This window comes from Macrotis lagotis, chromosome 2 (assembly GCF_037893015.1).
Source record: "Macrotis lagotis isolate mMagLag1 chromosome 2, bilby.v1.9.chrom.fasta, whole genome shotgun sequence".
Taxonomy (NCBI): domain Eukaryota; kingdom Metazoa; phylum Chordata; class Mammalia; order Peramelemorphia; family Peramelidae; genus Macrotis; species Macrotis lagotis.
Window position 1 is genome coordinate 178,165,285 of NC_133659.1, and position 27,077 is coordinate 178,192,361.

A 27,077-nucleotide genomic window follows, 5' to 3' on the forward strand; every position below is an offset into this window, starting at 1 on the left:
GTTTTGGACATGTTGGATTTAAGATGTCTACTGGAAATCCAATCCAAGACATCTGAAAGGCAGTTGGAGATGTAAGATTAGAGGTCATTGGAAAAGTTGGAGCAGAAAAAGTTAAATTTAAGAATCACCAGTATAGAGATGGTAATTACATCCATGAGAGCTGATAAGATCACCAAGTAAAACAGTAGAGAGGGAGAAGAGAAGAGAACTCCAGGACAGAAGCCTATGGGATCCTACAATGAGAGGGTGTGTGATCTACATGAAGATCTAGTAAAAGAGATAAGAGATAGATCAGATAAGTAGGAGAACCAGTAGGCAATGCCCCGAAAAGTTAGAGAGAAGAGAGCATCAAGAAAGAGAAGGTCAATGGTATCAGAAGCTGTGGAGAGATCAAAGAGAATGAGTATTAGAAAAGGTCATTGGATTTGGCAACTAAGAGATCATTGGTAACTCTGAAGAGAGAGCAGTTCCAGTGGAGGTAAGAAGCCAGATTTTAAGACATTGAGAAAAGAACCTATTATAGATGATCATTTCAAGAAACTAAGTCACAAAGGGCCCAGAAAGTGCTGTGGAATGATACTTCAAGTGTCACCAGATGTCCAGTGAGGAACATGCCTAGGAAGCCTAGTAGAGTGATATGCTAAATGGGGAGCAGCTCAAGAGCATCCTAGAAGAGAAAAGGGTACCTCCTGTTCTGAAGAGTCAGTTGACGTGCTACAAGTGCTGCCTGGGTATATACCCTTCTATGACTGTGTTCTAAGAATAGGTTCTAAGTTTCCTCTGAAGTTGTGTGTGTGTGTTTGTAAACTATGCTATGCTATTTTAATAAATGCATTTGCTTTAAGTTAGTTGTACCAATTGACTACTGAAGGTAAAACTCATTCAAAGGGGTTGATAAATTATAGTTTTAATTGACTCACTGAATACTTTGAAGCTGAGTCAATTGTTCCCCAAGAGTCCATCCAATGAGTGCCAGTTACAGGGATATACTTGGGGTACACGTAAGAACTACTTTCAAGATCAAGGGCTGGCATGTGGAAGAGGGATCAGATTCATTCTGTTTGACCCAATTTGTTGAACCAGGTTCAAGGAATAAAAGTTGCAGGGATGCAAATTTAAGCTTGCCTTAAAACTTGCCAAAAATATAAGCTATTGAAGAGTGTAATGAACTGCCTCTGGAAAGAATGTTTTCCTCCTTCACTGGACATCTTCAGGTGTAGGTGAGATAACCACTTCCTTGGTATATTGAAGAGGAGATTTTTGTTTAGGTATGGTTTCAATTAAATGTCTTTGATGAACTTTGGATTTCTGAGATTCTGTGAAATGACAAGGAAAGACTAGTGTGGAATTCTCTCTTTTTTTAAATGGAAAGACTAGTCATGTGATCAGACTTAGATGTGCTTGAATATCCAATAGATTCTTGGGCTAACCACACAGATTGGTCCTGATTTTTTGAGAATTTTATTTCTGTTTTAGGAGTTTTTTTCATCATTCATTTTCTTTTTTTAAAAAATTATATTATTTTATTTTGTACAAATGATGTTTTTTATAAATTATTAAAATATTCTTGTTTAAGAGTAAACATAAGACCTCCCTCCCCAAAAAATATAGACCTTCATGAGCAATAAAGTAAAGGAAATAGGAAAAATTAAAATTTAAATTTAAATTAAAACGTAATAATAGGGGCAGCTAAGTAGCACATTGGATGGAGCACCAGCCCTGGGGTCAGGAGCACCCAAACCCAAATCTGACCCCAGACACCCAACAATCACCCAGCTGTGTGACCCTGGGCAAGGCACCCCAACCCTACTGTCCTGCAAAACCAAAAAACCCCCAAAATAAAATAAAATGATAATAATAATAATAATAATAATAATAATAATAATAATAATAATAATAATAGTAAGGGTTGTCAGGTGGTACAATGGACAGAGCATCAACTCCAGAGTCAGGAGCACTCAGGTCCAAATCCAGCCTCAGACACTCAACAGTCACCCAGCTGTGTGGCCCTGGGCAAGCCACCCAACCCCATTTGCCCTGCAACCCCCCCCAGATGATAATAATAATAATAATAATAATAATAATAATAATAATAAATGTGCTTTAATCTGTGTTCCAACACCACCAGCTCTGTTGTGGGTGGATCACATTCTTTAGGATAAGTCCATCACAAAATCTACTTCCATATTTTTCCACTGTTACCATTGCTGATCTCAACTCCCTCCATTTGTACTTCCCCACTACCATATACTTTATTTTCTCTCTCCTTTCACTCTGACTCTGCTGTAGGGTAGTTGAGTGGTGCAGCAGACTAATCACTGGCCCTGGTACCAAGAGGCCTCGAGTCCACCTACCACCCGTAAGGCCCAGCAACCACCCAGCCCTGTGGACCCAGACAGGCCATCCAATCTCAGCCCCTTGCAAGAAGTAAAAAAGAAAATGTGTTATATCTGACCACTCTCCCCTGTGGTCCACTCTCTCCTCTATCGCTCACAACCCCCATTCCCCTGTCCCCCTTCTCTTCTTATTCTAGATGTCTATACCCCATTGAGTATATATATGCTGTTTCTTCTCTGAGCCACCTCTGATGAGAGTGAAGCTTCCCTCATTCCCCCTCACCTTCCCCCTTCCATATCATTGCAATAGCTCGTTGTAATAAAAAAGTTTTATTATATGAAATATCTTAGCCTATTCTACCTCTCCTTTCTCTTACTCCCATTACATTTTCCTTTTACCCATTGAATCCATTTTTACAATATATTATATCTTCAAACTCAGCTCTCTCCTGTGCTTCATTCATAAAAGCTCCTTCTACCTGATGTATTAAATGAGAAGTTTCTCATGAGTATTATCAGTATCATTTTTCTATGCAAGAATACATGTAGTTCATCATCATTATGTCCCTCATATTTTCCCCTTCTCCTCCACTCTCTATGTTTCACCTGAGTCCTGTATTTGAAGATCAAACTTTCTGTTCAGCTCTGACCATTTAATCAGGAACATTTGAAATTCCCCTGGTTCATTGAAAGTCCATCTTTTTTTCCTGGAAAAGGATGTTCAGTTTTGCTGGGTAGTTGATTCTCAGTTGCATTCTGAGCTCTTTTGTCTTCCAGAATATTATATTCCAAGCCCTATGAGTCTTTAATGTAGTTGCTGCTAAGTCCTGTGTGATCCTGGCTTCAGCTCCACGATATTTGAATTTTGTCCTTGTGGCTGCTTGTAATATTTTCTCTTTGACTTGGGAGTTCTGGAACTTGGCTATAATATTCCTGGAGTTTTTTTTTTGGATCTCTTTCCAGGGGAGATTGGTGGATTCTCTCAATTTCTATTTTGTCCTCTGCTTCTAGGATATCTGGGTAATTTTCCTGTAGGAATTCTTTAAAAATGATATCAAGGCTCTTTTCCTGATCATGACTTTCAGGCATCCCAATAATTTTTAAATTATCTTTTCTGAATCTGTTTTCCAGATCAGTTTTTTTAATGAGATGTTTCACATTTTCTTCTAATTTTTCATTCATTTGGTTTTGAAGTATTGTGTCCTGACTTCTTGTAGAGTCAGCAGCTTGCTTCAGCTCCATTCTAGATCTGAAGGATTTGTTTTCCTCAGAGAGGTTTCTTATCTCTTTTCCCATTTGGCCAATTCTGCTTTTTAAAGCATTATTCTCCTCAATAACTTTTTGGACTGTTTTATCCATTTGGCCTAAGCTGGGTTTTTTTTTTTTTTAGGTTTTTGTAAGGCAAATGGGGTTAAGTGGCTTGCCCAAGGCCACACAGCTAGGTAATTATTAAGTGTCTGAGACCGGATTTGAACCCAGGTACTCCTGACTCCAGGGCCGGTGCTTTATCCACTGCGCCACCTAGCCGCCCCTTAAGCTGGTTTTTAACATGCTATTTTCTTCAGTATTTTTTTTTTGTATCTCCTCAACTAAGCTTCTGAGCCCTTTTTCATTTTTCCTGCTTCTCTCTCATTTCTTTTCCAGTTTTCTTCTATCTCCCTCACTTGTTTTTCAAAATCTTTTTTGAGCTTTGTCATGGTCTGAGCCCAATTTCCATTTTTTTTGGAGTCTTTAGATGCAGGAGCTTGGACTTCCTCATCTTTAGATTGAGTATTTTGATCCTTCTTGGGATCATAGACAAAGTATTTCTCAATGGTGATTGTCTTTTTTCTGTTTATTCATTTCCCCAGTCTGTGCATGGTCTTGGGGTGCTTCTTGAGCTTTTGAGTATTATTGGGATTTCCCCCCCCCCACAATCATCCCAGTGTGTGAAGCTCTGTCCTCCCTCTATCTGTGAATGACCACAAATGCACCCCTCTGCCACAGGGCTGAGTGAGGGGGGGACCCTGCTGTTCTATGGGGAGCCTAGACTGTGATAAGGATCTGAATGTAGTCAGAGCCCCAGAGTCCTGTTCCAGGGACAGAGGACAGACTTTGGAAGTCTCTCTCCACTCCCCTACCTAGCCTGGACATTCCTGCTTACTGGATCTGCCTGTTTCAGTTCCGCCTGGGCTGCTATGGCCATGCTGCTTGCTGAGTGCCCTGAGGGCTGGGTTTCACAAGCTCTCACTGGCAGAGGTTCCCCCCTCCCCCCACTGATCTTCCAAGTTGTGCTCGGTGCTCCCTGGGGTGTAGGTCAGGAAACTACCCCTGCTGCCATGAGCTGTGACTCCCAGTGCCCTGGGGCTGCCTCCAGGAAGCTGAAGTTCCTTCACTCTGGTGACAGCCCCTCTAACCCTGTGGAATGGAGCCTTTCCACTGTTTTCCAGGTTACCTTGGACTGGAGAACTGCCTCACTGGATCCCTCTGTGGGCTCTATTTCTCAAAAATTTAGTCAGAGTCCTTATTTTATAAGTTTTGAGAGAGAGCACCTAAGAGAAGCTCTTCTCTTGTTGCCATCATGGCTCTGCCCCTCATCATTCATTTTCAGTTGAAACTGCTCTCTCTCCAAAGTTACCATGTTTCTTAATTGTCAACTCTAAATGCCTTTTCTTAATCTACATCTTGGCTTTCTGTAGTATAAATCACCTTCTTTTCTTTGTCACTCTTTTAAGTTTTCAAGATACTGCTTTTTCCTCTGGATTCTTCCTCTAATCTTTCTCACAACTCCTTAGAATACTGGCTAGTATTCTATCCTGAGCCCCTTCTTCATCTATACTATTTCACTTGGTAACCACTTCAGCTCCCATGATCTCTATGATCATTGCTATGAAGATAATTCTCAAATTGATATGTCCAATTCTAACTTTTCTCTCTTGACTACAAGACTCACATCTTCATCTGTCCATGAGATAGTTTAAATGGGATATAGTTACCTCAAACTTAACATTCCCCAAGCAGAACTCACTATCTACCCCCAAATCCTCTCCTCTTCTTTATTATTATTGAGAGTACTACCAAGGTATCATCCTTGACTCCTGATTCTTTCCTATACTTCTGTCCTGTTTTTTTCACTTTAATAATATTTCTCATTTATAGCCTCTCCTTTTCATTGATACTGCCATGGCACACCGTGATACAGGTACTATCTTTTTGTTTATATTAACAGAATGGTTTGCCAGTTGATCTCTTCATCTCAATTGCCTACCCAATTTAGTCCAAAATTAATCCTCATAAAGCACAGTTCTAACCATGTCCTTCCTCCCCCCTCCTCTCCTGAATCAATAAACTCCAGTGGCTCCCTATTATTTCTAGGATCAAATGTAAAATTCTCTGTTTGACTTTTAAAGTCCTTTCCAGTCAGTCTTATTACTCTTTATTCCTCTTCATACTCTCAATGATCTAGTGAAAATGGTGTCTTGATGTTCCTCATGGAAGACATTTCTGCTCCTGGCTGGGCATTTACACTGGTCACCCCCCCTCCCCATGCCTGGAATTCTCTCCATCTCTGTTTCCTCACTTTCTCTGGCTTCTTTCATGTCTTAGCTGAAGTCCCATCACCTTCTACAAAAAAGCCCTTCTTGTTTCTCCCTTAAGTCTAGTGCCTTAACTAAGGTAACTCCCAATTTATTTCATATTTGCACACACATGCATGTGTGTATGCACATACAGACATGGCTATATTTATGCAGTGTACTTTCACATAATGATTAATGAATACAAGACAGATACACATGTGCATATGTGTGAATGTATGTATGCATATGTATATACACATAAAACAATGCACATATATGTATACACATATACACATATATGTACAAACACAACTTACCCTTGACTTGTGCATAGTTGTCTGTGCATTGTTGTCATCAGACCATGAACTTCTTGAGAGAGAGCTAGGACTATTTTCTTTCTTTCTTTCTTTCTTTCTTTCTTTCTTTCTTTCTTTCTTTCTTTCTTTCTTTCTTTCTTTCTTGTTATCACTCACATTTATCACAGAGCCTAATATAAAATAGTCACTTAATAAATACTGGTTGATTTGATTTCACTTATTTGAGCATTTTTTTTAGGTTTTTGCAAGGCAAATGGGTTTAAGTGGCTTGCCCAAGGCCACACAGCTAGGTATTTATTAAGTGTCTGAGACCGTATTTGAACCCAGGTACTCCTGACTCCAGGGCCAGTGCTTTATCCACTATACCACCTAGCCACCCCCATTTGAGCATTTTCTTAAAGAGATTACCAGTACTTTAGGGCCCTGGAATAAGGAAAAGTCAAATGCATGGCCAAAGCCCTCTTTTAATGACTTCATTCTCCTGAGTGATGCAATATTTGAATATTGGATCTTCCTTCTAATATTATGGGCTTTTCCTCTCACCCTCCTCCTTCCCCCTTACTACAGTCATGGTATAATGGACAGAGTGCCAGCCTTGGAACTAGGAAGACATGGGTTCAGGTTCTGTTTATAACACATACTGGCTTTGTGATCCTGGGCAAGTGATTTGACCACTCAGTACCCTCAAGCAGTTCTCTAAGATCATAATCTGCTGTGGTTGTGCTGACCTGCCCTGGTAAAGGAAGTTTCCTCCATTGGAAGATTTCTAAATCCATTAAATTGCATGTTTAGCCCCATCTGAAGGAGACAAACATCCTATTTGCTTTTGGAAAGAGAAGATACAGGCAGATTCATTTTTTCACATTTATTGCCAAAAGTTCTGGTTACCTGTCCACTATGCTTTCTGATTTGCAAATGGGAGAGTGAAAGAGAGAGAGCTGAGAATTATCTCACAACTCATGCAAATTGGGTGCCAGGAAGGTTATTGAAAAGGGAAGATGCTATCATTTGTCTGGCAGGGGCACCAAGGAGATTGACAGCACCACAGTTAACCTTGTTATTTTCTATCCTTTCCTTCTCCCCTCATTGCTCATTGTCACCCCGCCCTTCTCGGGGATCCCCCTCCCCCCCTTTCTTCCTCCCTCCCTCTGGAGGCACTAGCTTTGCTACAGTGTAACCCCCCATCAAAAGATCTGCAGCAAAACATTCAGTAGGTCTATAATATCTTTGCTCATAGGATCAGGCAAAGTATTGAAATTTCTCATTTCAGATGTTGGGAATTTGCACAAAGGCAGATTAAAAACCCATGCCTGGGACTTTCAATAGGGAAAGTTCCTGTTCATGGGTTAATTCATTGCAGGTATCACTAGACCAGAGTTAAGAGATAGCAAGATATAATGGAAGAAACACTAGACTTGCAGTCATTAGGTATGGTATGGTTTTGAATTTTATCTCTGCCTATTAGTTGTGTGACCATGTTCTGTCAGGTAACATGTCCTCATTTTAATAAAAATGTATTAAATATCTATTATTATCTGCATGTGCAAGACACTGGGGACCCAAGACAGAGCTGGCAAAACTAAACTCAAAACAAAGTGAGATGATCCTGCCTATAAAAAAATTTACATTGCATTATTTTTCTCTGGAAGATTTAGCATATTTGCAGATAAATAAATACAAAGGAAGCAAGTAAGTGATGCAATGCATAGAACATCAGTCCCAGAGTCAGGAAGACCTGAGTTCAAATTCGACCCTTCACACTTGCTAACTATGTGACCTTGGGCAAGTCTTTTAATTCCAATTTCTCCCCCTCCAAAATAAAATAATAAAGTTATTTGTGGATAGGAAAGGCCACTGACAATTGAGGGGAATCAGGGAGGGCTGAGTTGAGATTTGAAGAAATCCATGATTTCTTTAGAGGTTGGAGTGAGCAGGGAGTGTACATCCCTAGTACTGAGGATACTCAATGCAGTTTTGGAGATGTGGGAGATAGAGAGCATTGTGGAGAAACATCAGAAAAGCCAGTTTGGGTGAACTGAAGGATATGTGAAGTGGAGGAATATATGGAGACTGGAAAAGTAGGAAGGGGTCGAGAGTAATTTCGTACTTAATCCTAGAAATAAAAGTGATTAAAGCCTATTGAATAGGGAGGTGACATGGTCAGATGTGCAGTTGATGGACTAAAGTGGGGAGAGTTTTGAAGAAAGGAGATTCATAAGGAGGTCAGTGAAATAGTTTAGAAAAGAGATGACACCCCTCACCAGAACCAGGGAAGTGACTGTGTGAATAGAGGGATTGAAAGAGATACTAATAGAGAGTAGGGTTAAGATTAGATAAAGTTAAGGTTGTTTTTCCTTTCATTCTAGCCAGGGATCCTTGACCTGGAGTCTGTCAACTTAAAAAAATTGAGTAATTATATTGTAGTATACTTATTTTCTTTTGTGATATTGCATTTTTTTATTTTATGTGTTTAAAATATTAGTTTGAAAAAAGGTCCAAAGGCTTCACCAGCCTGCCAGAAGTTTCTATGGCACTCATTAGCAAGTCATGCTCTGTATGGTAGACAAATATCTGATAACCCTCTAAGGCAATCAGAAGCATGGAGTCACATGTTAGACACCCAGAAAACATGTTCCTCAGAAATTGTCTATCTTCACATAGCAAGTCCAAATGAAATATTTATTGAATGCAATTGATTTATTTTGAAAAGTTTTCCTAGTGAGATTGATTCAGTTTCCCACATACTCAGTTTTACCTAGGAGAATTCTGTGGGAAAAGTCTGGATAAATTAATGAGTGATAAATTCATAATGGGATGACTGGGCACATCCATAACTTTCTTAAACAGATATTAAAGGGTCTGTCTTTCCTGGGCAACATTCCTCCATATCAACTTTAGAAGCAGATTCAGAAGCATGTTTACCTTGTTCATTTTAGCATTATCTTTTATAGTACTAAGGGTAGCTAGATGGTATAGTGGATAGAGTGCCAGTCCTGAAGTCAGGAGGACTTGAGTTCAAATCCAATCTGAGACACTAACTGTATGACCTTGGGTGAGTCACTTAACCTCGATTGCCTCACATTCAGGATCATCTCTAGTCATCCTGAATCATATCTGGCCACTAGACCCAGATGGCTGTGGAGGAGAAAGTAAGGCTGATGACTTAGCATACCATCCTCTCACTCAAATCAATTTATGTGCTTGTCATGGTATCACCTCCCTGATATTGTGGTCTTCTTCAAGAATGAAGGACAAACATCATCATCATCATCATCATCGTTTATGTTCCTATATTTTCATGAGTAGGCTATAAATGACCTTTGAACTCTGTGGTTGTCATTTATCGGGTTTCTGAGATAGAACTTAGGATTTGTCACAGTTTCTGCTGAACAATGAGTCAAAGAAAACTGAAGCTTAGAGGAAAATGGGACCTTTATTGCAATAATATTTCAACTTCAATATTATTCCCTATTTAGCTTTTTCACAAGTGGTATATTCAGATAATCCTAGGACTAGGAATAAAGTTCCTTTGAGGATGAAAGATAGGAGCAATGTGACCTTTTAATGTTTTTCTGGGGAAGATAGAAAAACAGTAGCTTGGTATAATGAAGAGTGGATAAAGGATTTGTGGAGCTCATTTTCCCTGCTCAAGGGTCTTGATGCTAATTGGGTCTACTAGAATGTAAACTCCTTGAGGGAAGATATTGTTTTGTTTTTGTGTTCTTCCCCAGATCTTAGCAGTTTGACCAATGCAAACACAATACATATTAGTTAAATTGAATTGAATGAGAAGACTAATTTTGTAACTAGAAACAAGGTCCTCCCTGAAGCTCACTAAGGTAGTTCACAATCTGTTCAACATGATGTCTGTCTCTCTCTTAATCTAGTTTCTTAATTGAATCAAATCTTTTTAAGATTAGTTTAATGATGCCATAATATTGGTGTCTCAGTCGTTTCCCCATTCTTAGTTTCTCACCTTGAAATAATAGTACCTTTCCAGTCTAAGGAATTACCATTTAATATCTGACTATTTAAAAAAAGATTAAGAGGAAACCTTGAGGGAACTTATGAATGATAATATTATGATAAACATATCTCTTTTGGAAACCTCATGAAATTTTCAGAATGTTATATCAACAGAATCCTAGGAGGTCTGCAGGGATCTTTTCATTTTTTCTTAACAATGTGGTATAGGAAAGATAACTTGGTCAAAGCATGCATTCTAATGAAAGAAAGTAATGATTCTACCATATAGAAACATCAGTAATTATTGATATCACCCATTGGAGGAAAGCTTAATATACTCTTTTCAATATGTTGAGAATTACCAATGCATCTTTAAGAACTCTCCTTTGAATAACTGCTCAACTTAAGTCCCACATAGTGTAATAACTTGAAATAAATCTTAGGGCTATGAGACAATAGCATTGTACCTATTTATAGTTAAAATTTATTCCTGAAAACACCATTCTCTTAACATGTGTATTCCTGTGGATTCAAGGACATAATGGTCATCTCCATGCTATTCACTGCACTCCCTCCCTTAACTATTTCATCTTCTCATCAGCTACCCTCTTATTTTCCTTTACTGCCCCCCCTGCCCAAGATCCAGCATTCTCTCTTTTGTACAATCAACCTTTAGTTATGATTCCAAAACCTGAGAGGAAGAATGATGTAATGGCAAGAGTGCTAGACTTGAAATGAGGGGAAAATTGGGTTCTAATTGTATCTCTGGCATTTTTTTAGCACAAGTAACTTTTTCATATCTCAGTTTTTGCATATGTAAAATGGGTACAATAATAATTGAAGTACTTTCTTCACAGTGTTATTGTGGGGCTCAAAAGACATAAGGGATATAAAGGATTCTGAAACTTAAAAAGCTATATAGACACTTCTTACACAATATATGTATATGTTTGTATACACACATATGTACATTTATACATATATATGTCACAAACTATTATTATTGCTTTGTTATCATTGTTATTATTAGTGTTTACAATGCCCCTATAAGTATCAATTAACTTCATGGTAGCAAATTTTGATGAGATAAGCATATTTCTGTTATGATACAAGGCAAACCATATTAAATATATTTAACAAATTATTGATGGTGCAGTCAGTCATCTGTTGTTATGAAGGACTCCATAGTTTGTAAAATGAAGCATCTAGGTGCTAAAATGGATAGAATACTGATCTTGAACTAACAAAGACTTGGGTTCAAATCCCACATTAGATACTAGTTCTGTGACCTTGGACAAGTAATTTAGTTTGGGCATAATAATAGTACCTATCTCTTAGAGTGGTTATGAGGATTAAATGGCCTAAGATTTGCTATATTCTTTTTTTCCATAATTGTATTTATTTAAGGCAATGGGGTTAAGTGACTTGCCCAAGGTCACACAGCTAGGTAATTATTAAGTGTCTGAGGTCAGATTTGAATTTAGGTCCGTCCTGACTCTAGGGCAGGTGCTTTATCCACTGTGCCACCTAGCTGCTCACTTTATTCTTAATACACTGGATAGTTATTCATAGTAAAGAGTACATTAATGTTAACTAGTATTATTATATAACTATTATTTCTTTCACTTTCTACCTCCTTCATCATCTCTACCATCATCACTTGTTAAATAGCTGCTGGATTATTGGTTTAAAAATGCAATCCTGTTTTCTAAGTCTCTATTTTGAGATTTAGAATCCTAGATTTAGGGTTGGAAGGAATCTTAGAGACTCTCAAGTCTGTTTCTCCCTCATTTTGCAGGGGAGGAAACTGAGATCCAAAGAGATAAAGTACTTTGCCTGGGATTATACAACTAATAGTTCTGAGGTGTGGTTTCAACCTGGAGCTTCCTTACTCTATGTCCCCTTCCATATCTAACTAAACAATACTATGTCTCTATGACAATTATATTTAAAATTATATTATTAGAGAATAGCTTATGTGCTAGGAAAAGATGAATCAGTTAAATACTTTTTAGTAATCCAGTCTTAAAATTGAAAAATTTCAGAAGTCACCAGTTCAATCTCCCACTCAATAAATAAATGATCTCTAGTCAATCTCTCAATAAGCATTCATTAATTACTTATTATTTGTACCCTGGAAGGTGTGGGATCAAATCTTGGGACATGGGAAGATAAAAATATTCTGTCTTCAGGGTGTCAACCAAAAGTCACAACTCAACAAAAAGTATAACTCAAGAAGACAGGTCAAGTTGGCTTCTATTTGGGGAAACAATACATAATCATATAAACATGTACAGAATATATAAATATAAGGTAATTTTTCAGGGAAGGTACACTTGTGAGCAGTTCACAGTCTCTGCTAGGGAGAACTTTCTCACATTGAGTCAAAATTGATTTCTCTGTAACTTCTACTCCTTGCTCCAGCTCTGGCCTCTGGCACTATACACAATAAATATAATTTCTGTATTACATGAAATCATGAACTACTGCAATGCTCTGTTCCCTTTACCTTCAGGACAGGCTCTTAAAATATCAAGATAATTAGGGCTTGGAAGGGTAGATGTTTATCTATTAGCTTCCCCTGCTCACCATCAATTTAAACTCTTTTTTTCCTTACTTTTGGCCCTTTGCTCTGACCAACCTTATCAGCTAGACCCTCACAAATTGTAAATATTCTTGACTACATGTCTTTGTACATATTTCTTCCTTGCACAGAGAATGATGCAGTGAAAAGAATGGTGGGCCTGGAGTCAGAAGGACCTGAGTTCAAATCTTACCTTAGACATTTGCTAGCTGTGTAACCCTGGGCAAGTCACTTGAACCCCTGTTTGCTTCAGTTTCCTCAGCTATAAAATGGGGATAATAGAAGTCATTTCTTAAGGTTGTTGTATCAAATGAGATAATTTGTAATAAAAATGCTTAGTTTATTTCCTGGCAATGATATATAAATATTTTTTCCCTTTGTCTCTCACCCAACTACCCTGAATGCATTTTTCCTGCACTCCTCTCCTCCAAATACATAAGTGTTGCTTTCTTTAAGATCCAATTCAAAAGCTCTGTGTGTGCATTCTTTTAATCCTTGATACCTGGAGACATTGAGGGCAAATTACTTGACCTTGGGAGTCCCCAGTTGAAGTGAGCTTAAGACAATCAGGTATCCTCCTTAGGTTTGGCAACAATATGAGGAATCCCTGGACCTGGGGGCCAGGAAGTTGCCTGAGGAAGGGTGAACAATCCAGGTTGAAAATGTAAAATGACAAAGCTTCTGTGTCAATCAGCAACAGATCAGGCACAGAATTCACTCTCAGTTTGGGATGGGGGTAGACACTTTCCCCTGGAAGGAAGAGAAGCCACTGCAGGGGACGCCTTCCCCATGAGTGTCATCTGTGATAACTTCCTACTTTAACTATTATTATTTCAATTATTCCTTTTTTTAGGTTATTTCAATTATTTTTGATGAGGTGCTAAGATGGGCTGTTTCTTTATATTTGGCATGTAAGGAGTTTGATTACTGTAATGGAGGTAATTTTCTCAGCAAACATGTTTTTGGATAGGGTTTATTCTAAATCCTCCCCCAAACCCTCAAAGTATACTGTTAATGATCAAGGCAAAGTCTAGAGCTTCCAACTTTTTGTTTGTTTGTTTGTTTTCATACCCTCTGTTTAATGAAAGAAACATGATGTCATGGTCAGAAAACTGTATTGATGTCAAAAAGACTTGGAATCCCATCTTACCTAATTAGCTCTGTGTCTTAGAGAAAATCACTTTAACCTATTTGAGTCTCAGTTTCCTCATATGCAAACTAAGAACATTGAGAATGAGGACCTCAAGGTCCTTTCCAAGTCTCTAAATTCTTGAATTTACCATGTTTATACATAAAAGAAATAAAAGCTTTACTTTTCATAAAACTTTTATTCAGTTTAGAATTTATTTATTTTTAGTTAACTTCTTTTAGACCACAGTGTACAACCTTTTAGCTCTTCTAGGTCTCTTCACCCAACAAAAACTTATTAAGAGTCATATATAGAATTTAATATTTATTTATGACTATAATGTAACCCATATTAGCAGTGAGTATAATAATAAAATGTAATAAATGTTTGATGAATGGGCTTTGAGGGTTACATGTGGCCTTTGGACAGGGGATTAGACACACTATTTTACTAGGATAATGTGGTTATTTACCAACTACATTTTAAAAAAAAATTAAAAATTTTTTACAAGGTGATGAGGTTAAGTGACTTGCTCAAGGTCACACAGCTAGTAAGAATCAAGGGTCTAAAGTCACATTTTAACTCAGGTTCTCCTGTTCTATCCACTGTGCCACTTAGCTGCTCCACTTCTTGACAACATGCCTATACTCCCTGGGGTGGGGGGTGTCTAGGTGCCTTTGATTGGGAATTCTTGATCTATTCCAGCTCTATTTTTTAGAAGAAGGAAATTGAGACTATGGGGAGGACACATCACTTATCCAAGGTCAAGAAGAAGGCTTGTTGAGTTTTTATGAAAATTGAAACTGAGTTGAGCCTGGAAGGAGCTTGAATTTCACAGACCCATAGAGTATCCAGCATCCTCATTTTGCAGAAATTTAGATTTAATGTTACAACATGGACAAGAACCCAGGTTTTTTAGTTCTCTTTTAGTCAGGTTGTTAAAATTTGGCCTTCTCCCAGTTCACCAACCTTTTCAGAGGAATAACTGAGGAGAAAGTAAGTTTGAGAAGCAAGGAAGGGCAAAACTTAAGAAAGAAAAGAGCCCTAGGAGAGGTAACATAGTATGGTGGATAGAGCACTGGTTCTTGGATTCAGAAAGAACTGTGTTCAAATCCTGATCATTGTAAGATTCTGAAAAAGCCACTTAATTTTTCTGTGCTTCAGGTTCCTCAATTGTAAAATGCAATCAGGGACCTCTAAGGCCTCTCCCCACCTTCAAAACTGTGGTCCTATGGTTGAAGATCTGGATCAGTCTTCTGCCTTGCCCTACCTGAAGTCCTGCTAATTGCTTTTCCTTCTTGATTCTTTTCTTATCTGCCTAAATCATTGAGGAAACTCTGAAGTCCTACCTTCCTAGCTTCATTTTTGCTTGTCTTTTTTAAAAAAATATCATTCTTGGCCTCTTTTCCTCATCTCTCCCCTTATCTAACCTTAATCACTAGATGGGCATTGTCTCAATCAAACTGGGAAAGACCTAACTTTAAAAAGCCAAGGTTTCCCACTACATCCAGGGCCATCTCCAATTCATTCTGATCCATATCATACCACTGATGTTACTTTGGAGGAGAAAGTGAGAATAGTGATTTTTCACAGTTCTCCCTCACTTAAATCCAACTCACTTGCATGTCATTGCATCACCTACCTAAGGTTCATTCTTCAAGAATGAAGGACAAGCATCAATCATTAGTTATATATCACCCCTTTCATTTCCATTCCCCATGAGGTGGTTGAGTGTCCCCGGCCTTGAGGAATCCCTTCCTCCTTCCTATTTCATTCAGGTTCATGTTTCCTGGATTGCCTGGAATCCTGAAGAGTCCTTTTTCAACTATTTTTAATTTCTTATTGCTCTACCCTGGGGACTTTGTGCTTTTGAAAAGAATGAGCCTATCTCCTTTCCCTGAGTTTGTCCTATAAAGTTAAGGCCTGGTTGTACCAGGTGAGCTGGAGGAAAGGTAAAAGGACTACACTGCAGTCTATCTGTTTCCTCAAGCAAAAAATGTGAGATAGATTATGTGGGATACCTGTTTGGGTTGCTTAGATCCAACTCAATGGAACAAGACCAAGACTGGGCCAGAGCTAGTTTCCTAGCACCTGAACCTCTGCAGATTCCACAAGGTACACCCATAGTTGACCTGCCCCTCCAGTTGGAGAGAGATTCCACTGTCATCACTCCTCTCATTATCACAACACCATCCCTGTTCTACTGGAGTTCTATACCTTGAGCATGGTATCTCTAGCTTCTTTCAAATACTGTCAGAAGTGCCTTAAATTTCACACTTGACCCATGCTGTTCTTGGCAATGATGAGTGCTACAGTGGGTTCTTGCCTTCTAAAAAAAATCACAAGTCAGTAGATGAAGAGTTGGTCTGGGAACTGTCAGCTGAACAGGAGTTGCACCAGTAACAGTGGGAATGGAGTGGTCATATGGAAAATAGGCAAGTTATAAAGGGAGACACTGCCCAAAGTGGATCTGGGAAGGAAGAATAATCCTAATACACTGAAACATCAGGGATAATAATGAAAATAGAAAATCTAGCATTTATGTAACATCCTTATCTTTGACATTGCACTAAGTGGTTTAAAATACCTCATTTGATCCTCACAAGCCTGAAAAGTAGGTACTATTATGACCCTCATTTTACAGTTGAGGAAACTAAGACAAATGGTTCAAATGACTTGCTCAGAGTCACACAGTCAGTGTCTGAGTCAGGATATGAACTCAGTTCTATTCTAACTCCAGGCAGTACCAAGCTGCTCTAAAAAAAACAGATAAAGAAACCCTTTCGAGAAGGGAGATATTCATACTGCATTTTCTACATCTTTTATTCCAGTCACTAATAAGCTTCTACTTTATTAATTATTTACTTGTTTCATAAGTCTTATTGTTTGAGTGAGGGATTTAGAACAACAAAGTCAAATTTAGATATTTCCAGGAGCTGAAACCCTGAGTTGGGGCTGAGTTAAGTGAACTGAGTTATTATTGAAAGACTTATATGAACTCAGAGTTGAGATCACAGGATCATAGATTCAGAGCTGATAATAATCAATTGAATCCAACTTTCCCATTTTTCAGATGTTGAAACTAAGGCTTAGATTTGCCCAAAGTCCACTGTTAGTCAATATCCATGTTGGGATTTGAACCCATTTCCTTGACCTTGAGTCCATTACATTCTTTCTCCCACTCATCCTAAGCCACAAGTTTGACAAATTACCCCGTCTAGTGAAAATGTAAGGTGAATTATGATGTCCTTAGAAAAATGCTTACAGAGCAAGTTGACTTTCTCCACAAAAAGCCACTATTCCCACCTCAATTCCTATACTTATATTTATCATAATTTCTTGTTTTAGTTACCTCCAGGATACAAAACAAAAGGATCTAGGCACCTAAGTCAGGAGGCAAGGAGGACAGAGATATGAAAAGTTTCTTTTGTCTGGAAGATAGGACTTTACCATCAACTATGATGAAATGAACTCTTGATAGCTCTGAATGTGACCTTTATAGCAGACAACTCTGAGTCATTTCTAGCCAGAGATTTCCAGGTTTGATTTAAGAGCTTGTCTTGAAGTTAGAGAGACTGGTTCATTTTAGAAACCCAGGATTTTGCTGCTCATTTCTGGTAGATAACAAAACGACCTCTCTAGAGGAGCAGGGCAAAATAAATAAAAGAAAAAAGAATTCAATGGGAGTGACCACCTGTCATTTTTGGAACTCAAGAGTTGACTTTGGAGGGTGTGATGACTATGTTGTGTTGTAGTTTTGGGGTGTCTCTCTACCTTGTGATTAAAGAATTCACCATGAAGCAGTAGAAAAAGACCTTGGATTCAGAGGAACTGAGTTTGAATTTCAGCTCTGCAGCTTCCTGCAGGTAAGACTTTGGGCAAATCACTCCACTTCTTTGGGCATCTTCATCTGTAAAATGAAGAGGTCCCTCCCAACTCTAAAGCCATGATCCTATGAAGTTAAAAATAAAATAAATCTTCATGTATGAAAATCTTCTGTTTCCTCTCTTTGTAGCCAGAGATAGCTACACAGCTTCTTCTGTGAGACTGAGTTCAAAATCTAGCCATAGACTCTCACTAGCTCTGTGACCCTGAATGAGTCATTTAACCTGTTTTAGTTTCATTATCTGTAAAACAGGAATTAAAAAAGTACTTTTATCTCTTAAGTTGATAAAATGAGATAATACTGGCTAAGTGCTTTGTAAATTATACAGCATTTTATAAGTACTAGCTTTCATTATTATAATTATTATAGCAGCAATAATTAGGTGTAGTATTATTAATTATATATACAAATATATGAACTATTATGGAATTATTAGTAAGAATTATTTATTATTAATTATAAAGAATATATATTAATTATTGCTGCTATAATAATGATAGCTAGCACTTATATACTATTGCTCAGTTTACAAAGTATTTTACAAGTTTATCTGATTTTATCTTCACAACAACCCTAGGAGGGTATTTGATATATTATTTATTTGTTAATATTAATAATTTAAAAATTATTATTATTAGTATAATAATAAATATGTGCTTTGACCATAAAGGACTACGTAAGTGCCAGCTATCATTATTGTTGTTGTTGTGGATGTTGTAATAATAATAATAAAGATGATGAGGATGATGATGATAGCAATAATAGTAATAACTGTGGACAAGTCACTCACATACAACATTTGAATGCTTTAAGACCCTAGTGAGCTTTCTCTTTGGCCTCATGGCCAAACTGCCCTGGTGATTTGTCTATTCTCCTGGGAATTCCAGTCAGCTTTTTAAAGTGAGTTTATAGAGTTATGCTTGTTCTTTCTTTAGGCTACTACCACAACACAAACCAAGCAGCAGCTCTAACCCTAAACAGTGAATAGGAACTAGTTTCAGAGCAAGAGGGAAAACAGACAATAGGATTTATTCCCCATCATAGTACATTTAACCCAATGCACTGCTTTTCATTAGGCAGCTTACCCAATGCTCACCCAAGTGGTTTAATATATTTCCACCATGAAAGTCTTAATTGGGACAATCACAGGGCAAATGGAATTATCCCAACAATTTAAGGGACTACTCCTGACTTGCCAGATTAATACTTTTTTTTCTATAAAATGAGGGGGCTGAACTGCCTGAACTTTGAGGTCTTTTATGACACTAAGATTCAATAATTTTACTCCAAATTGCCCCCTATTAAACTTTCACTATGTGTGCTCAGGGAAGCAGGGGTGGTGGTGGTGGGGAAGACACAGAGTTTCATATAAAGTTAGCCTGCCACAAAGGGTCATACAATTAAGAAAGCCTCATTATTGGTGGGCAGACCTTTCTAGCAAGTTCTATTTTACCTTAATTGCAGTAATAATAACAAAGTCAATGAACTTCCCGCCTTCAGATAAGTGCCTCAACATATTTTATTCAGAACCTGAAAAATTCCAACAGGGCTGTGTACAGCCCACTCTGCCCAGGAACTGTATCTTCCAATTAGATCTTACAATTCTGAAGTTAGAAAAGGTGAATGCTAGGGATGGAAATGTCAGATGTTGTTAACCCAATGAATACTGACACAGAGTTTTTAAAAATGTGTTTGTTAGTTTGTTCCTAGAATTGGTGTTTGGGAGCACAATTCTTATTACAAACAGGTCTATTAGTGAGGAACCAAAGTGTGTATTTATTGTTATCTGACCTCCATCCACTCAAGACCTCACTATAGACATTAACAGACTTTATCCTATCTTCATATTCTTATACATACACATACTTTTGGGGTCCTGTTCAACCCTCCCTTTAACCATTACCTATCTATACCTCTGATCCTTTCTACTTCAACCCTCTTTTTTTTCTTTCCTTCTTTATTTCTCCCTGTTTTGGATTCTGAGTGTCCAGATCCATAGAGACAGCTGAAGTTGCTTTATCTTTGGTGGATAATTTCTATTTTGGAGAGATTTGGTTATTGGGAAAAATGTTTAGTCTTTCCTCTTGTTCTTCATGTGACCAAGAAGTCCCCCTGCTGATGAAGTCAATGATCAATAAATCTGAAACACAATCATATAAATAACTGGAATGCATGACAGAATAGCAGCTGCCTTATCAGAGATCTTTCAAGAAGAAGGATGAGAAAAAGAAGAAAGAAGATATCTGGAGTTGGAATTATGGATGAACATAGATTCTCTGCTAGCAAATCACTCTAGTTTGGGAATTTTTACCCTAGAGTCCTTGTGGTCCTTGCATGATTTCCTTGGGACATGCAAATCTGTATGGGAAATAAAATATTTTAATTTTCACTGAAATTTGGATTTCCTTCAATCAGCAATTTTGTTAACAAAACATTAATCTAAGAAGGGGTCACAAAACTGCCTAAGGCACTTGTGAAACAGAAAGGGGTAGGAATCCTATCCTAGATAGATATACATTTTTTTATCATCACTCTTCTTAGTTTTTTTTTTTTTTGTTAAACAAAAGGGGTCACAAAACTGCCAAAGGCACTTGTGAAACAGAAAGGGGTAGGAATCCTATCCTAGATAGATATACATTTTTTTTATCATCACTCTTCTTAGTTTTTTTTTTTTTTGTTGTTTTTGCAAGGCAATGTGATTACGTGACTTGCCCAAGGTCACATAACCAGGTAATTATCAAGTGTCTGAGGCTGAATTTGAACTCAGGTCCTCCTGACTCCAGGGCTGTGCTCCACTGTGCCACCTAGCTGCCCCCCAGCACTCTTCTTAATATCCCATCCTGACTTGCAGACCAGAGAAAGTTTGTGGTAAAAGGGAGGGAAAAAAAAGTAAAATGAAATGGGAATAATGGTTGCATCATCGTAGTATAGAATCATGGATTTACCTAGGAGATATCATTCATAGAATCTGAATTGTAAGGTTTCTTAGGGGCTATTGAGTTCAATTTGAATAAGAATCCTTTGTGCAGTATAATCAACAAATGGCCACAACATCTTTGCTTGCCAGCTTCCAGAGCACAAAAAAACTATTTTTCTTAGAAGTAGGCATTCCAGTTTTGGATAAGTCTTTTTTGTTAGGAAATTATTCCTAACTTTGACTCAATATCCAGAATGCCAAAAAGTTTTCTGTGTTCTCCCTGTTTAATGCACAGAGTATTTGTGAATTGGGAAATATACCATCATTGAGTATAGATGCAAGAATCCTCAGAGAATAGTAAAGCTGTTTATTAGCTATGCCTCTCTTATTTCCCTTTGAGTAATAGGTACTCTCAGTATTTTTCTGCTGCTTACACTAACCTAATTAAATAAAAGGTGAAAAAAATTCTAGGAAATGTCTTAGACTAATGGGCTAGCAAGAAGCATATCAGTGTGACAATACATTCTGACATTCTCACTGTGAAATCTTCTGAAAGTTTAATGTTTAGCTCCCAATTTTATTCATTATGAGAACTGTCTATGCTGAAGCTTTGGCAAGCTAACTTGATTTTCCTTCTTTGGTTTGCTTTCTTTTTAATTTTTTTTTCTTTTTTGTGACTCTGCACTTAATGAACACCAACAAACAACATTTCTGTATAAAGAAGACAACACTTTCTCCTCCCCCACTTTTTTTAACTTTCTGTTGTCCTAATGGCCTATGTAATTTGGATTGAAGTGAGCTGTTCAAGATCATCAGCCTTTCTCTTTCAGAATCATCAAAATCCAGTGGCAAGACAAAAGTCAGGACAACTGACTATAACCCAGGATGTAGTGGGTGATCTTGGCATTTTCCATGTTTTCATTTTCTATTCACTCCTAGAGTCTGTTTCAGCCACCTTTATGGCCATTGGAATAAATTGTTATCAGCTTCCCATTCCACCAGAGAAAGTTTTCACATGCTTGGGAGAAACAATCATCTAACTCACCAATGGGTTATAGATTCAGTTACCATCAACCTTGTTTAGCATGTCTGCTAAGATGGTTTTACCAGGTTGTGGCCATTGTGCATTCTACTGCTCTGTGTAGCCACAGCCAGGTGGACATTAAAAATGGATGAGAAGTCCTGAAAAGGGCTCAGCAAGCCCTTATACCAGTCTTTGAACACCAGTCATTTTTGAGCATCCCATAGGATTATGGCCAGCACTCTGTACAATCATTATGACCTCCAGATACTGTCTGAGAAAGTTCAGTTTAGCAGACAAGATGGGTACAGTTGAAGACAACTACAACTACATAGTTAAGGGCAACTACAGAAGTAGATTTTACATCTTGGGATAAAACCTTTTATCTGAAAGTTTTTCTAAATTCAATAAAAGGAAGGGAGCTGACTGCCAGATGCAGTCATTCCAATCCTTGAAATGTACAATTTGACAAATACTATCTAAATATTTACAGTGGGCAGGGCACTGCAATAGGCAATGGACAGATCATGGTCAATTGGAGAACAGAGATATTTTTCTAAGAACTAAGAAGAGATTCCAAAGAGGGATTTTCTGCCTCTGTAGATTCATCATTTAGTCTTCTGAATACATTGAATATTTCCATTGTCCTTGATCTCTGATATATTACTCTACTAACTCTACTGGGAATGTTCATTTGAATTTGAATGGACATTATGTCTTAACCCTATTCTATAGAAGAGTTTATGCTTAATGTAGAAAATTGTCATTTCTCACCACTAGATGTTGGAGAATTTAGGGTTATCTGATAGTCACAGAGACTGAAATTTGACAGGTGAGAAAGGAATTGGGAGGGACTCTAGATATACTGCTGATGTTTAATTCAGAGGATGTCAATGGTGATATATTGCCAGGAATAGATGCTGAGAATGCCAAGCTAAAGGAGTGATGAAGAATGGATATTAAAGATATTGAAGCTAGAGCAGTATCAAGAACACTAAAAAATTAGACAAGATATGGGGAAAGTAAGTAGGCTGTCTGGCAATGATTTAGTCTTTTCCACAGCTCTATTTCCATGGATGGATGGACTATATTGACTATGCATTCTCTGGCTTCTTAAAGGGGTTAATTTATTAGATAGTATGAACTGCATAAAAGTAGTGTTAACCTCAGTTAACTTCAGGAGAATTTGCAGAGAAGGGCAAAGGTAAAAATTCATTATTATCTCTCACCTTTGGGCTCCAAGAAATACTAGCATATATAGTGGTCACAAACTGGAAAACTGTCTTGGGACATTGGCTAAACTAATTTGAGGGTAACCAGTAAATCTCAAAACTGTTGGTGAGTGAGACTGATGAAGAAATGGGCAGATGAGAACAATTTGTTCCAATAGCCATAAAGGCTAACTCCTATGGAGTGTTAGAACTTAGGTATCAAGAATACCAAAGTCAAAAGACATTATATTCTGGGCCATAGTCAGTCATCTTGTCTTTTTCTTGGAAGTGGACTTGGATGACTCTGGAAGATAGAGAGATTGACATCTTTGGGCAACTCTGCCTTAACTCCAATTCAGCCATGAGTCAAGACATAACTAGTAATGAATGTCATTGGTTCTCTCTGAAAGTGAAGGATGGCCAACAACAATCATACTGTCTTCTAGTGAAGGAATTTGGCATGTGGTCAAAGTGAATAGGATACAGGAGAATGCTAGTAAAATGTTTAATAATTTTGTTTTATTTATTTTATTTTAGTCATGGCTGACTTTTCATAACCTCATTTGGAATTTTCATGGCAAAGATATTGGGGTGGTTTGCCATTTCCTTCCTCTCCTCATTCTGCAAATAAGAAAGTTGAGGCAAATAACAGTTAAGTGACTTGTCCAGAGTCATACCATCAGTCCTAAGTCCTTAGGAAGAAGAATCTTTCAGACTCCAGGCCTAGTACTCTATCCACTTGTGCCACCAAATTGTCCTCAATCTTTTTAACAATTAGTTTCTTAAAAAAAGTATTCATGCCATACTTTTATATTTAACAGGCATTATTTTCTCTATCATTTAAGTCTAGACAATTACTAAAACTGTAAATCAAGCCCTAATTTTTAGCATTCGTTGATTTCAGAGATGTAAATGCTCACATTGAAAATGTAACAATGGGGGCGGCTAGGTGGCTCAGTGGATAGAGCACCGGCCTTGGAGTCAGGAGTACCTGGGTTCAAATCCAGTCTCAGACACTTAATAATTACCTAGCTGTGTGGCCTTGGGCAAGCCGCTTAACCCCATTGCCTTGCAAAAACTAAAAAAAAAAATGTAACAATGAACCACCTCATACCTGTCAGATTGGCCAATATCACCAGAAAGGATAATGATCATTGTTGGAAGGATTGTGGAAAATCTGGGATACTATTACATTGTTGGTGGAGCTGTGAACTCATCCAACTTTTCTGGAGAGAAATTTGGAACTATGCCCAAAAGGCAACAAAAATGGGCTTACCCTTTGATTCAGCAATACCACTACCGGGTCTATACCCTGAAGAGATGATGAAAAAGGGTAAAAACATCACTTGTACAAAAATATTCATAGCAGCCCTGTTTGTGGTGGCAAAGAATTGGAGATCAAGTGAATGTCCTTCAATTGGGGAATGACTTAGCAAACTGTGGTATATGTATATCATGGAACATTACTGTTCTATTAGAAACCAGGAGGGATGGGAATTCAGGGAAGCCTGGAGGGATTTGCATGAACTGATGCTGAGTGAGATGAGCAGAACCAGAAGACATGAACAGCAACATGAGGGTGATGATTAACCTTGATGTACATGCTTATTTCATCAGTGCAACAATCAGGGACAATTTGGGGCTGTCTGTGATGGAGAATACCATCTGTATCCAGGTAAAGAACCGTGGAGTTTGAACAAAGTTCAAGGACTATTCCCTTTAATTTATTTTCTAATTTAATTTTTTTTTTTAGGTTTTTTCAAGGCAAATGGGGTTAAGCGGCTTGCCCAAGGCCACACAGGTAGGTAATTATTAAGTGTCTTGAGACTGGATTTGAACCCAGGTTCTCCTGACTCCAAGGCCGGTGCTTTATCCACTATGCCACCTAGCCACCCCTTATTCCCTTTAATTTAGGAAAAACCTGATATCTTATTGTCTGATCTTGTTATCTTTTATACTTTATGTTTCTTCTTTAAGGTTATGATTTCTCTCTCATCACACTTAATTTGGATCAATGTACAATATGGAAACAATGTGAAGACTAACAAATTGCTTTCTGTGTGGGGGTGGGGGAGGGAAGTAAGATGGGGGAAAATTGTAAAACTCAAAATAAATAAAATCTTTAGTCAAAAAAAAAATGTAACAATGAGATCTTATGAGTGGGTAAAAATTGACTCCAGAACAACCCTGACAGAATCAGTATGAAAACAATTTATGAAACATATACATCAGAGACCTGCATCAAAGATAAATGAGTAAATGATTGTCATCAGCATCAATAATAAAAGCAATACTCATTGAGCAGTGGCTACAGGTAGGATATGAGGAAGGCACTGATTATCCAAAGAAATAAGAGAGACTTTGAGAACTTATATATATGGCAATAATGTTTTGAATGTAGCTATGTGAATTCAGGGCAAAAGTTGTCATCTTGAAGTTGTGCCTTCTAAACTCACTAAGTGAAGAAGCTTTACAATAATTTTCATGGTCCTATTGCTAACTGCCTAGGGCATGACAGAAACTAAAAGAAATTTATTCTTACTAATATAAATATCCTGTGGTTCAGTGGGAGTTGCCACTAAATGGGAAGAAAAGTATGGAAAAAAAGATTTGTCTTCAGGTGGTCTGGCTGTACTGATTGTACTGGGTGTAGCTGTAGTTCTGACTTAGCAAGAGTTATGTTTTTTAAATTAAAATTTTTTTTTCATTTGGTAATATACATTTTCTCTCCCCCTTTCCCCACCAAGGGAACTATGGAATAGCTCCCAAACAATATGGAAAACATTCTCCTTCAGTAAATGACTTCCTGGAAAAGTGTAATTCATTTAAAAGGTAGTTTCTGACAGTAGCAGCTTAATAGAGAAAGAACAGATCTTAGCATTTGGGAAAAAAAGTAACCTAGCAGATGACATTAGCACATCAGTAGTTAATATTGGAAATTCTGAGGAAGCAACAAATAGAAATGAAGAAGAAAGGTAATCAAGGTAGGTGATAGGTGGTGCAAAGCTAGCATGCTTCCAGAACTTTTCCAGACACAACTTTAAATGAAACCACTACAAGATATTAAAGCTACAGATCCCACCAAAAAAAAAAATAGTGAAACAAATTCTTAACTTAAGATGTCATGTAGGATCTTCAGTAAGGGTCTGTCTCTTTGGGAGTAAAGAATAAGTACAGTTCAGCATAAATGGGAGAGCAGAAAAGCCAGTAGAAGGCTCTTGGTCACAGGTCCCAGCAACAGAAAGTCAGCTAGATAGCAGGATAGCAGGTAGGGGCATGCCCCTCTATCATGCCCCAAATCCAAACCCTGGAGATACTGGGACAACAGATAGGATTGGATTGGAACAAACCATTGTATAGTCAAAGCCTGGGCATAAAGGAAGAAACAAACCTCTGCATAGGCAACACCTTCGCAAGTGATCAACCAAGGACTGTATCCTGACCTCAGCACAAAAACCTGGAAATACACTCCTCAGGAGCAGAGTTCAACTATCAAAACAGGCAACCCCCCCAAAAGGAACTGAACTCAAAAAAGAAAGCTACTATTCAGATAGGGATGATAAAAATGTTATTTCAGAAGAAAGTAGTGAGAAATTGCTTATATGTGAAACCCTAGAGGAGTGTATGAATTGACCTCAAATCCAAAACTTCATGAAAGAGCTCAAAAATATTTTAAAAACCAAGGAAGAAAGGAAGAAGAAAAATGGAAAAAAGAAATGAGAGCCTTGCAGGAGAATTGTGACAAATTGTCTAAAGAACTCAACTCCTTTAAAAGTAAAAATTACCAACTGGAAAATAAATGCAACTTAAATAAAACTAAAATTAAACAACTGGAAAATGAAAAACTAAAGCTAACTGAAGAAAATAAAACCCTAAAAATCATAATTGGATAAATGGAAACTGACTCTGTGAGACACCAAGACCCCATTAAATAAGGTATGGATATATCTCTAAAAAGAGGAATTATCCAGGCTCTGTTTCCTTTATAACCTCTAGAAAGGTAATCTGTGGGAAGATGATGTGCCTTCAGGTGGTAGGAATTTTTTCCTTCTAATTTGCCATGCTCCAATAGATCCCTTTTGTTTTTTCAAGTTTTATTTAAAATTTTTTCTTAGATACATGTAAAACTTTTTTTTAGCATTTAAAAAAATTG